The sequence below is a fragment of the Bombina bombina genome, chromosome 5, assembly GCF_027579735.1.
Source record: "Bombina bombina isolate aBomBom1 chromosome 5, aBomBom1.pri, whole genome shotgun sequence".
Taxonomy (NCBI): Eukaryota; Metazoa; Chordata; class Amphibia; order Anura; family Bombinatoridae; genus Bombina; species Bombina bombina.
This window is the reverse complement of record NC_069503.1, coordinates 806,182,385-806,195,873: the sequence shown is the minus strand read 5'-3', so window position 1 is coordinate 806,195,873 and position 13,489 is coordinate 806,182,385. Positions and strand designations below refer to the sequence as shown.

The 13,489-nt window shown below is 37.5% G+C and overlaps 1 protein-coding gene across 2 annotated transcripts in view; it reads right to left on the bottom strand.

Annotated features, from left to right (window-relative positions):
* The window catches only part of MPPE1 (metallophosphoesterase 1), a 217,257-nt gene that overhangs the window by 182,779 nt on the left and 20,989 nt on the right, over nt 1–13,489 (bottom strand). Inside the window, exon 1 of one of the 2 annotated variants that reach the window (XM_053714910.1) lies at nt 435–598. The exons of the other annotated variant lie outside the window; for it this stretch is intronic. The gene's annotated coding sequence lies outside the window, so the exon portion shown is untranslated. Of the gene's footprint in view, nt 1–434; nt 599–13,489 lie in introns of those variants that run through there. 2 annotated transcript variants of the gene reach the window in all.

Sequence of the window (13,489 nt, the reverse complement as noted above, 5' to 3'; positions counted from 1 at the left end):
TAATCATCAAATTTGCTTTGTTCCCTTGTTATCCTTTGTTGAAAGCTAAACCTAGGTAGGCTCATAAGCTAATTTCTAAGCCATTGAAGGCCGCCTCTGCATTTGACAGTTTTTCACAGCTAGAGAGCGTTAGTTCATGTGTTTTAAATAGATAACATTGTGCTCAAGCACGTGAAATTATTTAAGAGTCAGCACTAATTGCCTGAATTGCAAGTCTGTCAAAAGATATGAGATAAGGAGGCAGTCAACAAAAGTTTATCCCTTTAATTTTGTTATGTTTGTATAGTTTCAGCAAACAATATCTCTGTTTACAGTTTTGTAATACATTCTTTGTTATGTTAAACACCTTTTGTGAAAACTCATTGAAAAAATTAATAAAGTAGAAACAAAATAAATAACATGCCCTCTTTGGAGGAATAACTTCTCATTCATACCTCGTCGACGCTGAGTTGGGGTATTTAATATCTGCACTCTGAACACTCCTTGACGACTGTATTGACTCAAAGTCTGTTGCCATTACACAAATACCAATGTACTGTAATCATCTAAGATTAAAAAAGTGTATACATGTACGATTCCTAAAGCTTGTTTCAGGAAGAAAAAAAAAACTTGCTAGACTGGCTGAACCTTTAGTGAAAGAATGGAATAATAGTCGTACACACCCTAAAAAGTAACTGGCAGCCTTTTACCTAAAAATCTGAATGGTTACTAGAGAAGTTAAACACTGATACACTGGCCAAATGCTAGACTATTTACAAGAAACAATACAAAACACTAAAATCAGTCTTTAGGTAAAAAAAAAACAAAACATGAAACCCATCACTTTTATTTCACGATTTCAGAACATACAATTTTAAACAACTTTCCAATTTACTTATATTATCAAATGTTTCATTCTTTATGTAACCTTTGTTGAAGGAGAAGTAGTGCACTACTGGGAGCTAGCTAAATAGATTGGGTGACCCGATGACACATATGTTGTTTAAAATTTGCTTGTTCTATATGAATCATAAAATATTTTTAGATTTAATCTACTGGTTACTATGCAGCATTGTTTTCATACCATGAAAGGTGTTGCAAGAAGCAGCTCTTGAAATGGAGATTAAAAAATGTGACAAATTAACTATTAACTGCACTTGTCAAACAGTATTACAACATATTTGATAAAATGTGCTAAAAATACTAGTGTCAGCACAGCACAAATTCTACACTAATAAACAGCATTCTGCATTACTGTTACTCTCTATAGATGACAACAAAGACCAGACTCTCCAAAGTTAAGAATATGAAATCCCAAATATTTATTTCATGGTACAGATAGAACACACCATTTTTTTTTAATTATTTTTATTTATGATCCAAAACACTGTTCAAAGACAAAATAATACATTTGTTATCATGTACAGAAAAGAAAAAAAAATGAAAAACAAGAGATGTTAAAGCATAATGTAGTCCAACAATTTTACATAAATTAATTTATACAATGCTGTATTAATTCTACTTGACATACATGCATAAAGTTATATTTTATACTATTCAACATATTGGTACAACATAATCATTTATCTCTGGCAATGCTTTGGGGGTTTTCTTTTTTCTTTCCCTCCCCCTCCCTGTGTGGAGCAAAACAAAACAAGACAACAACAACAACAACAACAACAAAAAAAAGAGAGAAAACCCATTCCCATCTACCCCCTCCCAGGAGCCTACCAGTTCCCTAGTAAGACTATTTCTGTGTTTTGAAAAGGATAGATTATACGATTTATTTCTGTGGAAGGGAATATTTTTAAAAATACTGCCCAATTATTAAAGAACTTTCTAATATCATGCTCATTGCCTATATTCATGGGTGCTCTATCTGAAGTATGAAAGAAAAATATTGGGTTTCATGTCCCTTTAAAATAAAACTTATTCTGACCAGCAAACCATACTCTCACTACACATCCTTTTACATCAGTATCTGCTATATTCCAATATATATTTTTATTTACTCTGGGAGTGACAAACCCTGAAAGTCAGTGTGCTATAGATTTTAAAACGTAATTCATTTTTAAATTAAAAAAGGGACATTAGATATGAAAGTCAATTGTTTTACACATGCATCAGAATTAAGACACTGCATTTAAAAAAAATCTTCAAAAACAATAAATGTTTTAAAAGAATTTACAACTGTAATTTTGTTACCAAACTTTGGATAGCTATGCAGTCCTGGACAGACACCTTGAAATGTCTTTTTAGTGCCGTTTATCTTATCTCCTTTTCTGTGACCAAATATGTACAAATAGAAAAGAGCTTTTGCACATATCAACCAATCATTGTGCAGCATGTAAAAGTTCTGATTTCCATTACAAAGAAATCATGCAAAATAAAAAGTGCATTAAAACTTTTTTTTATTTATAAAAAATATAAAAGGAATTTATTAACATAAATAATATACAATTGTTTTGAAAATGATATTGTTTCAACAGATACATATGAATATATATCAATAGAGCTTTCTATAATAATATAATGTTTGGGTTAATGAAGTATTGAGGACAAGAATCACAAAAAAAAAAAAAAAACTTCCTAAAAACTGGAAAAACAACTAAATCAACTTAATGGGACAGTCAATATCATAATTTTTGTTATTTAAAAAGATAATCTCTTTATTACCCATTCTCTAGTTTTGCATAACCAACACTGTCAAATTAATACACTTTTTACCTCTGTAATTACCTAGTATCTAAGCCTCTGCAAACTGCCCCCTTATTTAAAGTGATGGTAAAGTATTGCAAACTTCAACATGCGATAGTATAGATAACAAAAAAAAAAATGCACTTTCATTCACCAAAACGCTGAAAACTGTCAGTATTTGTAAATATTTACTTTTTAGATGCTTCCATTTCAGCTCCGTTCCTCCACCTGTACAATCGCCGCCATAGATTTTAAAAATCACGTGTTTTCAACTTGCAATCAGAATCCTGGCCAGTCGGGGACTGTAAAACACACTAACATGCCCCTCGTTAGCTATGCGCATGCGCTACATGTTAGATCTCAGACTGATCGTCTGAAAACATGTATTAAGCAATTAACGCATGCGCAAAGTGAATAGTTGAACAATATTCCTTATATAATGACGTAGAGAGCGGGTTGTTCCGCTCTCTACTACAACTCATACACAGATCAGGAAGTAATACTGGGGGCGGAGCAAGGAGCGATAACGCTCAGTAAGTAAAATATTATTTAAAAAAAAAACAATTGAATTTTAAATTAAAAAAAACTAGCGATTTTGGTGATAGAGACTTAAGTAATACGATTTTACCTTCACATTGCCCTCAATTTACCATCACTTTAAGTTCTTTTGACAGACTTGCAATTTAGCCAATCAGTGCTGACTCCTAGGTAACTTCACGTGCATGAACTCAATGTTATCTATATGACACACATGAACTAACACCATCTAGTGGTGAAAAACTGTCAAAATGCATTCAGATTAGAGGCCTCCTAGGTTTAGCTTTTAACTAAGAATACCAAAAGAACAAAGCAAAACTGGTGATAAAAATAAATTGGAAAGTTGTTTAAAATGACATGCTCTATTTCACGGGTGTCAAACACAAGGCCCGCGGGCCGAATCCGGCCCACCAGACCTCGTCATGTGGCCCGTGTAGCCGCCGCCGGCCGCCAGCCTTCACATACATATTTAACTTATGGAAAACTTCTGGCTGGTAGGAAGTGACTGAGTGAGAACAAGACACTGACCTCCTGCTCCCTCATCACTTCCTCCCAGCTTCCCTATGTATCTGCACACGCGGGAAAAGGGCTAGTAGCAGAGACCAGAGAGGCAGCAGAAGGCACAAAGTGAGGCTGGTAAGAAAAACATGTTTTTTTTAAATAATATGTCAGCAGGACAATTCTAAGTAAACAGCCGTTCTGAGGCTCTGTCTCTGCAGATTGTCTTATTCTGCTCTCAGCCTTCCCCAGGTAATAAATCAAATCTTGATCTCGGGAGTCTGCTCCTACACTTGTACTGTCTGTGACTGATTTGTAGTCTGCACAGATTTTATTAACCTTATCCCTGCCTGTTATGCTTGCATGCATGGGAAAACATTCACACTGCATTATCATTAGTTTATTGCCCACCTAAATCAGAGCAGTAATAAAGTTTTTGTGTGTGTGTAAATGTGTGAATGTATGTTTGTGTGTGTGTATAAATGTGTGAATGTATGTTTGTGTGTGTGTGTGTATAAATGTGTGAATGTATGTTTGTGTGTGTGTGTGTGTATAAATGTGTGAATGTATGTTTGTGTGTGTATCTGTGAATTTATATGTCTGTGTGTGTAAATATGTGTGTAAAGGTATGTTTGTGTGTGAAAATATGTGTATGTGTGTGTAAATGTGTGTGTGTGTGTTAAAGGGACAGTCTAGGCCAAAATAAACTTTCATGATTCAGATAGAGCATGTAATTTTAAACAATTTTCCAATTTACTTTTATCACCAATTTTGCTTTGTTCTCTTGGTATTCTTAGTTGAAAGCTTAACCTAGGAGGTTCATATGCTAGTTTCTTAGACCTTGAAGCCCACCTCTTTCAGATTGCATTTTAACAGTTTTTCACCACTAGAGGGTGTTAGTTCACGTATTTCATATAGATAACACTGTGCTTGTGCACGAGAAGTTATCTGGGAGCAGGCACTGATTGGCTAGACTGCAAGTCTGTCAAAAGAACTGAAAAAAAGGGGCAGTTTGCAGAGGCTTAGATACAAGATAATCACAGAGGTTAAAAATATATTAATATAACTGTGTTGGTTATGCAAAACTGGGAAATGGGTAATAAAGGGATTATCTATCTTTTAAAACAATAAAAATTCTGGTGTAAACTGTCCCTTTAATGTGACAGTGTGAATGTATGTTTTTTGTGTGTGTGTAAATGTGTGAATGTATGTTTCTGTGTGTGTGCGTACATATGTGTGTGAATGTGAAAAAGTTGTGAACTTTAACATTAGAAATAATTGTTCCTTCCTTGTGTCCTAATCTTAAAAAAGTCACATTATACCATGACCAAAAATTATTGTGGCTGAAAAACAGCATAAAAACAAAAGGGGGTGGGGGGTTGGGGGGGGGCAGCAGGCCCTTTGAGGGTGATCAAACTGCTGATGCGGCCCCCGATGAATTTGAGTTTGACACCCCTGCTCTATTTGAATCCTGAAAGTTTATTTTAGACTTGAATTTCCCTTTAAAATCGAATTGTACATAAAAAAAATTCGGCTAGATTACGAGTTGTGCGTTAGGGTAAAAAAGCAGCGTTAACAGGTCCTAACGCTGCTTTTTTTTACGCCCGCTGGTATTACGAGTCTCGAAGGTTTAGGGTCACTGCACACTTCTTTGGCCTTAGCGCAAAACGATTTAGGTAAACTTTGTAAAGTCTTTTTTCTATAGTGTGACGAATCCAACCTGTTCAACGTCACAATAGAGGGGTGTGGGCATGAAGGGGTTAATGGCACACAGCTCTGGTTCCCTTATCCTTGCAACTCTGCAAAAGGACCTCAAAAGAGACACCACATTAACCGCACATCTGGTCTACACTGCTCTAATTAACAATTGCCCTGCTGCCACCACCAAAACTTTTAAATTAAAGGGGAGTTCTAGGGAACCCCTAAAAACTCACACTATTTAACAGTTAGGTATAACGTGCCTTTAACCTTGTCTCAACAGGAGTGTGAATTCGGATATTAGAGCCCAAAAGACAGAATGAGATTGTCTATGTGTTTAACCCCTTAGTGACCGAGGACGTGCAGGGTACGTCTGAAAAAAAAAGGCAGTTAACGCCTGACGACGTACCCTGCACGTCCTCGGCTAAAGTGAGTGCTGGAAGCGATCAAGATCGCTTCCAGGCACCATTACAGTACTGCAGGGATGCCTCGATGTCTGGGCATCCCTGCAGTGCTGTTACGGAGTGCCGGGACTGGAGCGATCACTCCCCCTTGAGTGATCACTTCCGGTTTTGCTCCACGTGGAGCCCGGCAATGCAGCAGAGCATCGGAAGCGATCGGACACGCTTCCGATGCTCTGCTAGTGTGCTAAGTGCCTCGGTGGGTCGAGGCACTTAGTTAGTATATAAATAAAATAAAAAATGGGAAAAAATAAATAAAATATAAAATAAAAAAGCCCCACATATAGCGCCCCCCCCCCTCCCCCATGAGGCTTCCAAAATGGCGATGCCCGGTGCATCATGGGGCATCTGGGGGTGTCCCTAGCCTGTCTCACCATAGGGGCAAGCTAGGGTCACCCAATCTGAGCCTTCTTAGAAAAAAAAAATAATAATAATAAAATACCCCATTTGTCTGATCATGTCAATATTTGTAAATATTGACTCTGATCAGTGTGGATCTCCCTCCCTCTCCTCACTTGCCATTTTGTTGGAGAAAGAGAGAGACCTGTATTTTAGCAGAGAGAGATTTATTTCTTTTATTTGTTAAAAAATTTAAAATCCAAAGGCTCTTTTCAGAGCCATTAACCCCTAGCTTGCCAGTGATCACTATAAATCACTGGCAGTAGCACAGCTGCACTTTTTTTTGCTGTCTGTGCATTTTTTTAGGGGTTAATTTTTGTTGTTGTATTTTTTTTTAAAAACTCAAAGGCTCCTTTCAGAGCCATTTAGCTAATTTAATTTAATTTAAAGACTATTTAACCCCTAGCTTGCCAGTGATCGCTATACATCACTGGCATTAGCATAGCTGTACTTTTTTGCTGTCTGTGCATTTTTTAGGGGTTAATTTTTGTTGTTGTAATTTTTTAAAAACCTAAACGCTCCTTTCAGAGCCATTTAGCTAATTTAATTTAAATAGTATTTAACCCCTAGCTTGCCAGTGATCGCTATACATCACTGGCATTAGCATAGCAGTACTTTTTTGCTGTCTGTGCATTTTTTTAGGGGTTAATTTTTGTTGTTGTAATTTTTTAAAAACCCAAAGGCTCCTTTCAGAGCCATTTAGCTAATTTAATTTAAAGAGTATTTAACCCCTAGCTTGCCAGTGATCGCTATAAATCACTGGCATTAGCATAGCTGTACATTTTTGCTGTCTGTGCATTTTTTTAGGGGTTAATTTTTGTTGTTGTCATTTTTTAAAAACCCAAAGGCTCCTTTCAGAGCCATTTAGCTAATTTAATTTAATTTAAAGAGTATTTAACCCCTAGCTTGCCAGTGATCGCTATAAATCACTGGCATTAGCATAGCTGTACTTTTTTTTAAAAAAACCCAAAGGCCATTTAGTTAATTTAATTTAAAGAGTATTTAACCCCTAGCTTGCCAGTGATCGCTATAAATCACTGGCATTAGCATAGCTGTACTTTTTTTTTAAAAAACCCAAAGGCCATTTAGTTAATTTAATTTAAAGAGTATTTAACCCCTAGCTTGCCAGTGATCGCTATAAATCACTGGCATTAGCATAGCTGTACTTTTTTTAAAAAAAACCCAAAGGCCATTTAGTTAATTTAATTTAAAGAGTATTTAACCCCTAGCTTGCCAGTGATCGCTATAAATCACTGGCATTAGCATAGCTGTACTTTTTTTTAAAAAAACCCAAAGGCCATTTAGTTAATTTAATTTAAAGAGTATTTAACCCCTAGCTTGCCAGTGATCGCTATAAATCACTGGCATTAGCATAGCTGTACTTTTTTTAAAAAAAACCCAAAGGCCATTTAGTTAATTAATTAATTTTGGTTTTCTGTGACAGATACAAAAATGTCACAGAAAAGATATAGTGTTGAGGAGGCGTATGCCATCCTTGCGTCAGAGTCAGATGCCTCTATGTCTGACTCAGACCCCAATTTTGACCCTGCCATATGCTCAGATACATCATTAGATGCAGTCTCAACTGATAGTGATGTATCTGTGGCTGCTAGCCCCCCTGCCAGCCCCCCTGCTAGCCCCCCTGCCAGAAGGAGGCGTGTTGCTGCCATTGCCGCTGAAGAGTGGGTAACGCCTCATCTCCAGAGGCCAGATATCCCACCCTTCACAGCAAATGCTGGCATAAATATAGATGTGGCAGGTTTTAGCCCCCAACAGTTTCTGGAGGTGTTTCTGGGTGATGATGTATTGGGGAACATTGTCGCCCAAACTAATTTATATGCCCATCAGTACCGTGCTGCAAAGCCTGAAACATATTTGGCAAAGCAGCAATGGGCCCCCATCAATGTGCCAGAATTTAAAAAATGCTGATGGGCATCATAAAGAAACCCTCCGTTCGCTCCTACTGGAGCAGTAGCCCCATCTGCTCTACCCCCATTTTCTCCCAGAGTATGTCGAGGCAGAGATATGAAATGATTCTTCATTTCATGCACTTCAGCGACAACAGCCTGTGCCCCCCTAGGGAGCATCCCCAATTTGACAGGCTGTATAAAATCCGCCCCCTGATTACCCACTTTTCTGCCAGGTTTGCAGAGGCTTATACACCTGGAAGGAATATATGCGTTGATGAATCCCTGATGAAGTATAAGGGAAGGCTGGGATTCAAGCAGTATATTCCTTCCAAGCGCTCCAGGTATGGGGTAAAGGTGTATAAGCTCTGTGAGAGCGAGACTGGGTATACTCAGGCCTTCCGGGTGTATGAGGGAAAGGATAGCCACCTTGACCCTCCAGGTTGACCAGAACATATGGGAACCACTGGCAAGATTGTCTGGGACCTGATATTACCCCTAATGAACAAAGGGTATCACTTGTACTTTTTGTACAATTTTTATACAAGTGTCCTTTTGTTCAAGCTACTGTATTGCTTTGATACAGTAGCTTGCGGTACTATTAAAAAGAACCGCAAAGGTTTCCCAGGACAACTTGTACGCACCCGGCTACGAAGGGGGGAGACCTCTGCTCTGCGCCAAGAGGAGCTGTTGGCACTGAAGTACAGAGACAAGAAGGATGTATACCTTCTTACCACCATCCACACAGAGAGGATGGTGGCGGTCTCTGTACGTGGCAGAGCTGAGATCATAAGGAAGCCAGTGTGCATCAAGTCTTATAACAGACATATGGGTGGGGTTGATCTGGCAGATCAGCTGCTGCAGCCCTACCTAATTATGCGGAAGACAAGGGCCTGGTACAAAAAGGTTGCAATTTACCTAATGCAGATTGCAACCCACAACGCTTTTTTGTTGTTCAAAAAAGCAAACCCCGGAATGAAACTGACTTTTTTACAATTTCAGCTCCAGATCATTTCAGGGATTTTGTACCATGATGCACCTGCTCCCCGGGCGGTGATGGGAGAGAGCAGAGTTGGGGCTACTCATTTTATTTTTAAAATCCCCCCTACTGCCGCAAAGCAGAGACCACAAAAAAAATGCAGAGTCTGTACCAAGAGGGGGCAGAGAAGGGACACTGTATATCACTGTCCTGATTGCCCTGGACAGCCTGGACTCTGCATTGGGGACTGCTTCAAGCGGTACCATACAATGGTCAATTTTTAAAAAATAAATAAATTTGTTATTTTTTTACTTTTAATGTGCCAGATTTTTACATTTCACTAATATATTTTTTTTTCTAAAATGGGGCTGTTCTTTTTTTTTTTTTTACAAAAACCCCTGTCAAACCTATGCATGGGGACATAGGTGTACTCAGGGTGCCTAGCAGAAAACAACCTGTAGTATTTTTTTTGCACTAACTTACAACAGTCTCTCCTAAATCATAGTCAAAAAGCAATGTGTGTGTAAAAATGAAAATTGAAAAAATGCCACCATACACTTTCTCCAATTTTTTTAGCTAAAACAGTTACTTCAAATGCATCAAAGCACACCATATACAATACCTTGGGGTGTCAACATTTCAAAAATATGCACATTCATGGCAATAAATAAAAGTGGGGTTTACAATAGGCCCCAAACTAAAGATAGGCCTATCAGAAGAAATACTCTCACTTAATAACTAAAATCACAAGTCATAAAATTGTAACATAACCTTCCCAAAATCCTGGCAAACCTATGCATGGGGGGCATAGGTGTACTCAGGGTGCCTAGCAGAAAACAACCTGAAGTATTTTTTTGCACTAACTTACAACAGTCTCTCCTAAATCATAGTCAAAAAGCAATGTGTGTGTAAAAATGAAAATTGAAAAAATGCCACCATACACTTTCTCCAATTTTTTTAGCTAAAACAGTTACTTCAAATGCATCAAAGCACACCATATACAATACCTTGGGGTGTCAACATTTCAAAAATATGCACATTCATGGAAACAAATAAATTGGGGTATGTTAAAATACCCCCAAAAAGACAATAGGCAAAGAAAATATGTTAAATGTGAAAAAAAAAATCACAAACGCATGTTGGACATTTGGCATTACACCCCCCGAACAAGCCAAGAAACTTAGGCATAGGTGGTATCACTGTACTCAGGAGATGTCTTCTTTGGCAGTAACACATAACAGGAGCTGAGAATTCATGTCTAAAGTACAATGTGTGTGAAAAATAACACACAAAAAATGACTGCCTAATAGTTTGACAAAGAATTAGTGCATGGAAAGTGTTAAAATACCAGCATTTGAAATACCCTAGGGTGTCTACTTTTCAAAAATATATGGTTTGATGGGGGTAATTTACATTGGCCGGCTTCAGAAATGTCCCAAATAGGACATGGGTGCATGATGACAGATGTGAAAATTCCAAGTTGAAAAACTGGAATGCGCCCCCTAAAATTAAGGCCTTTTAGCCCCCAGAGAACCCGACACACCTATACATGGGGGGTATCACTGTACTCAGGAGATGTTGTTGAATACATATTGAGGTTTTTTTTGGCAGTAACACATAACAGGGACTGAGAATATATGCCTAAATTACAATGTGTGTGAAAAATAATGCAAAAAAATGACTACCTAAAAGTTTGACAAAGACTAGTGGTTGAATTAGTGCATGGAAAGTGTTAAAATACCAGCATTTGAAATACCCTAGGGTGTCTACTTTTCAATAATATATGGTTTGATGGGGGTAATTTACATTGGCCGGCTTCAGAAATGTCCCAAATAGGACATGGGTGCATGATGACAGATGTGAAAATTCCAAGTTGAAAAACTGGAATGCGCCCCCTAAAATTAAGGCCTTTTAGCCCCCAGAGAACCCGACACACCTATACATGGGGGGTATCACTGTACTCAGGAGATGTTGTTGAATACATATTGAGGTTTTTTTTGGCAGTAACACATAACAGGGACTGAGAATATATGCCTAAAGTACAATGTGTGTGAAAAATAATGCAAAAAAATGACTACCTAAAAGTTTGACAAAGACTAGTGGTTGAATTAGTGCATGGAAAGTGTTAAAATACCAGCATTTGAAATACCCTAGGGTGTCTACTTTTCAAAAATATATGGTTTGATGGGGGTAATTTACATTGGCCGGCTTCAGAAATGTCCCAAATAGGACATGGGTGCATGATGACAGATGTGAAAATTACAAGTTGAAAAACTGGAATGCGCCCCCTAAAATTAAGGCCTTTTAGCCCCCAGAGAACCCGACACACCTATACATGGGGGGTATCACTGTACTCAGGAGATGTTGTTGAATACATATTGAGGGTTTTTTTGGCAGTAACACATAACAGGGACTGAGAATATATGCCTAAAGTACAATGTGTGTGAAAAATAATGCAAAAAAATGACTACCTAAAAGTTTGACAAAGACTAGTGGTTGAATTAGTGCATGGAAAGTGTTAAAATACCAGCATTTGAAATACCCTAGGGTGTCTACTTTTCAAAAATATATGGTTTGATGGGGGTAATTTACATTGGCCGGCTTCAGAAATGTCCCAAATAGGACATGGGTGCATGATGACAGATGTGAAAATTCCAAGTTGAAAAACTGGAATGCCCCCCCTAAAATTAAGGCCTTTTAGCCCCCAGAGAACCCGACACACCTATACATGGGGGGTATCACTGTACTCAGGAGATGTTGTTGAATACATATTGAGGTTTTTTTTGGCAGTAACACATAACAGGGACTGAGAATATATGCCTAAAGTACAATGTGTGTGAAAAATAATGCAAAAAAATGACTACCTAAAAGTTTGACAAAGACTAGTGGTTGAATTAGTGCATGGAAAGTGTTAAAATACCAGCATTTGAAATACCCTAGGGTGTCTACTTTTCAAAAATATATGGTTTGATGGGGGTAATTTACATTGGCCGGCTTCAGAAATGTCCCAAATAGGACATGGGTGCATGATGACAGATATGAAAATTCCAAGTTGAAAAACTGGAATGCGCCCCCTAAAATTAAGGCCTTTTAGCCCCCAGAGAACCCGACACACCTATACATGGGGGGTATCACTGTACTCAGAAGTTGTTGTTGAACACATATTGAGGTGTTTTTGGTCAGTAACATATAACAGGAACTGAGAATCCATGCCTAAAGTACAATGCGTGTGAAAAATAACACACCAAAATGACTACCCAAAAGTTTGACAAAGACTGGTGGTTGAATTTGTGCATGCAAAGTGTTAAAATACCAGCATTTGAAATACCCTATGGTGTCTACTTTTTAAAAATATATGGTTTGATGGGGGTAATTTGCATTGTCCGGCTTCAGAAATGTCCCAAATAGGACATGGGTGCATGACGACAGATGTGAAAATTCCAAATTAAAAAACTGGAATGCGCCCCCTAAAAATAAGGCCTTTTAGTCCCCAGAGAACCCAACAGACCTATACATGGGTGGTATCACTGTACTCAGGAGATGCTGCTGAAGACATATTGGGGTGTTATTTGGCAGTAACCCTTAACGTTCTCAGTAAATGTATTCTTGAATTGCTATTTTGTCAAAAAATCACCACTTTTTTTTTTTTTTTTTCAAACTTTGGCATAGATTGGTGGTAAAATAGTTGCATGGAAAGAGTCAAAATACCCCATGTTTAATACCTTAGGTTGTGTTCTTTTAAAAAATATATATATGTGAAGGGTTAATCAGGGATTCCTGACAGATATCAGTGTTCCAATGTAACTATCGCTAATTTTTTAAAATATTTTTTTGGAAATAGCAAAGTGCTACTTGTACTTATTGCCCTATAACTTGCAAAAAAAGCAAAGAACATGTAAACATTGAGTATTTCTAAACTCAGGACAAAATTTAGAAACTATTTAGCATGGGAGTTTTTTGGTAGTTGTTGAAGTGTAGGAGATTTTGAGGGTCAAAGTTAAAAAAGTGTGTTTTTTTCAATTTTTTCCTCATATTTTATAAAAAATTTTATAGTAAATTATAAGATATGATGAAAATAATGGTATCTTTAGAAAGTTCATTTAATGGCGAGAAAAACGGTATATAATATGTGTGGGTACAGTAAATGAGTAAGAGGAAAATTACAGCTAAACACAAACACCGCAGAAATGTAAAAATAGCCTTGGTCCCAAACGGACAGAAAATGGAAAAGTGCTGCGGTCATTAAGGGGTTAATAACAAAAACACCAATACAGGTTACACAGTGCAAAATTATAAAGACATTCAAAATAACATACAATTACAAAGCTACAGTT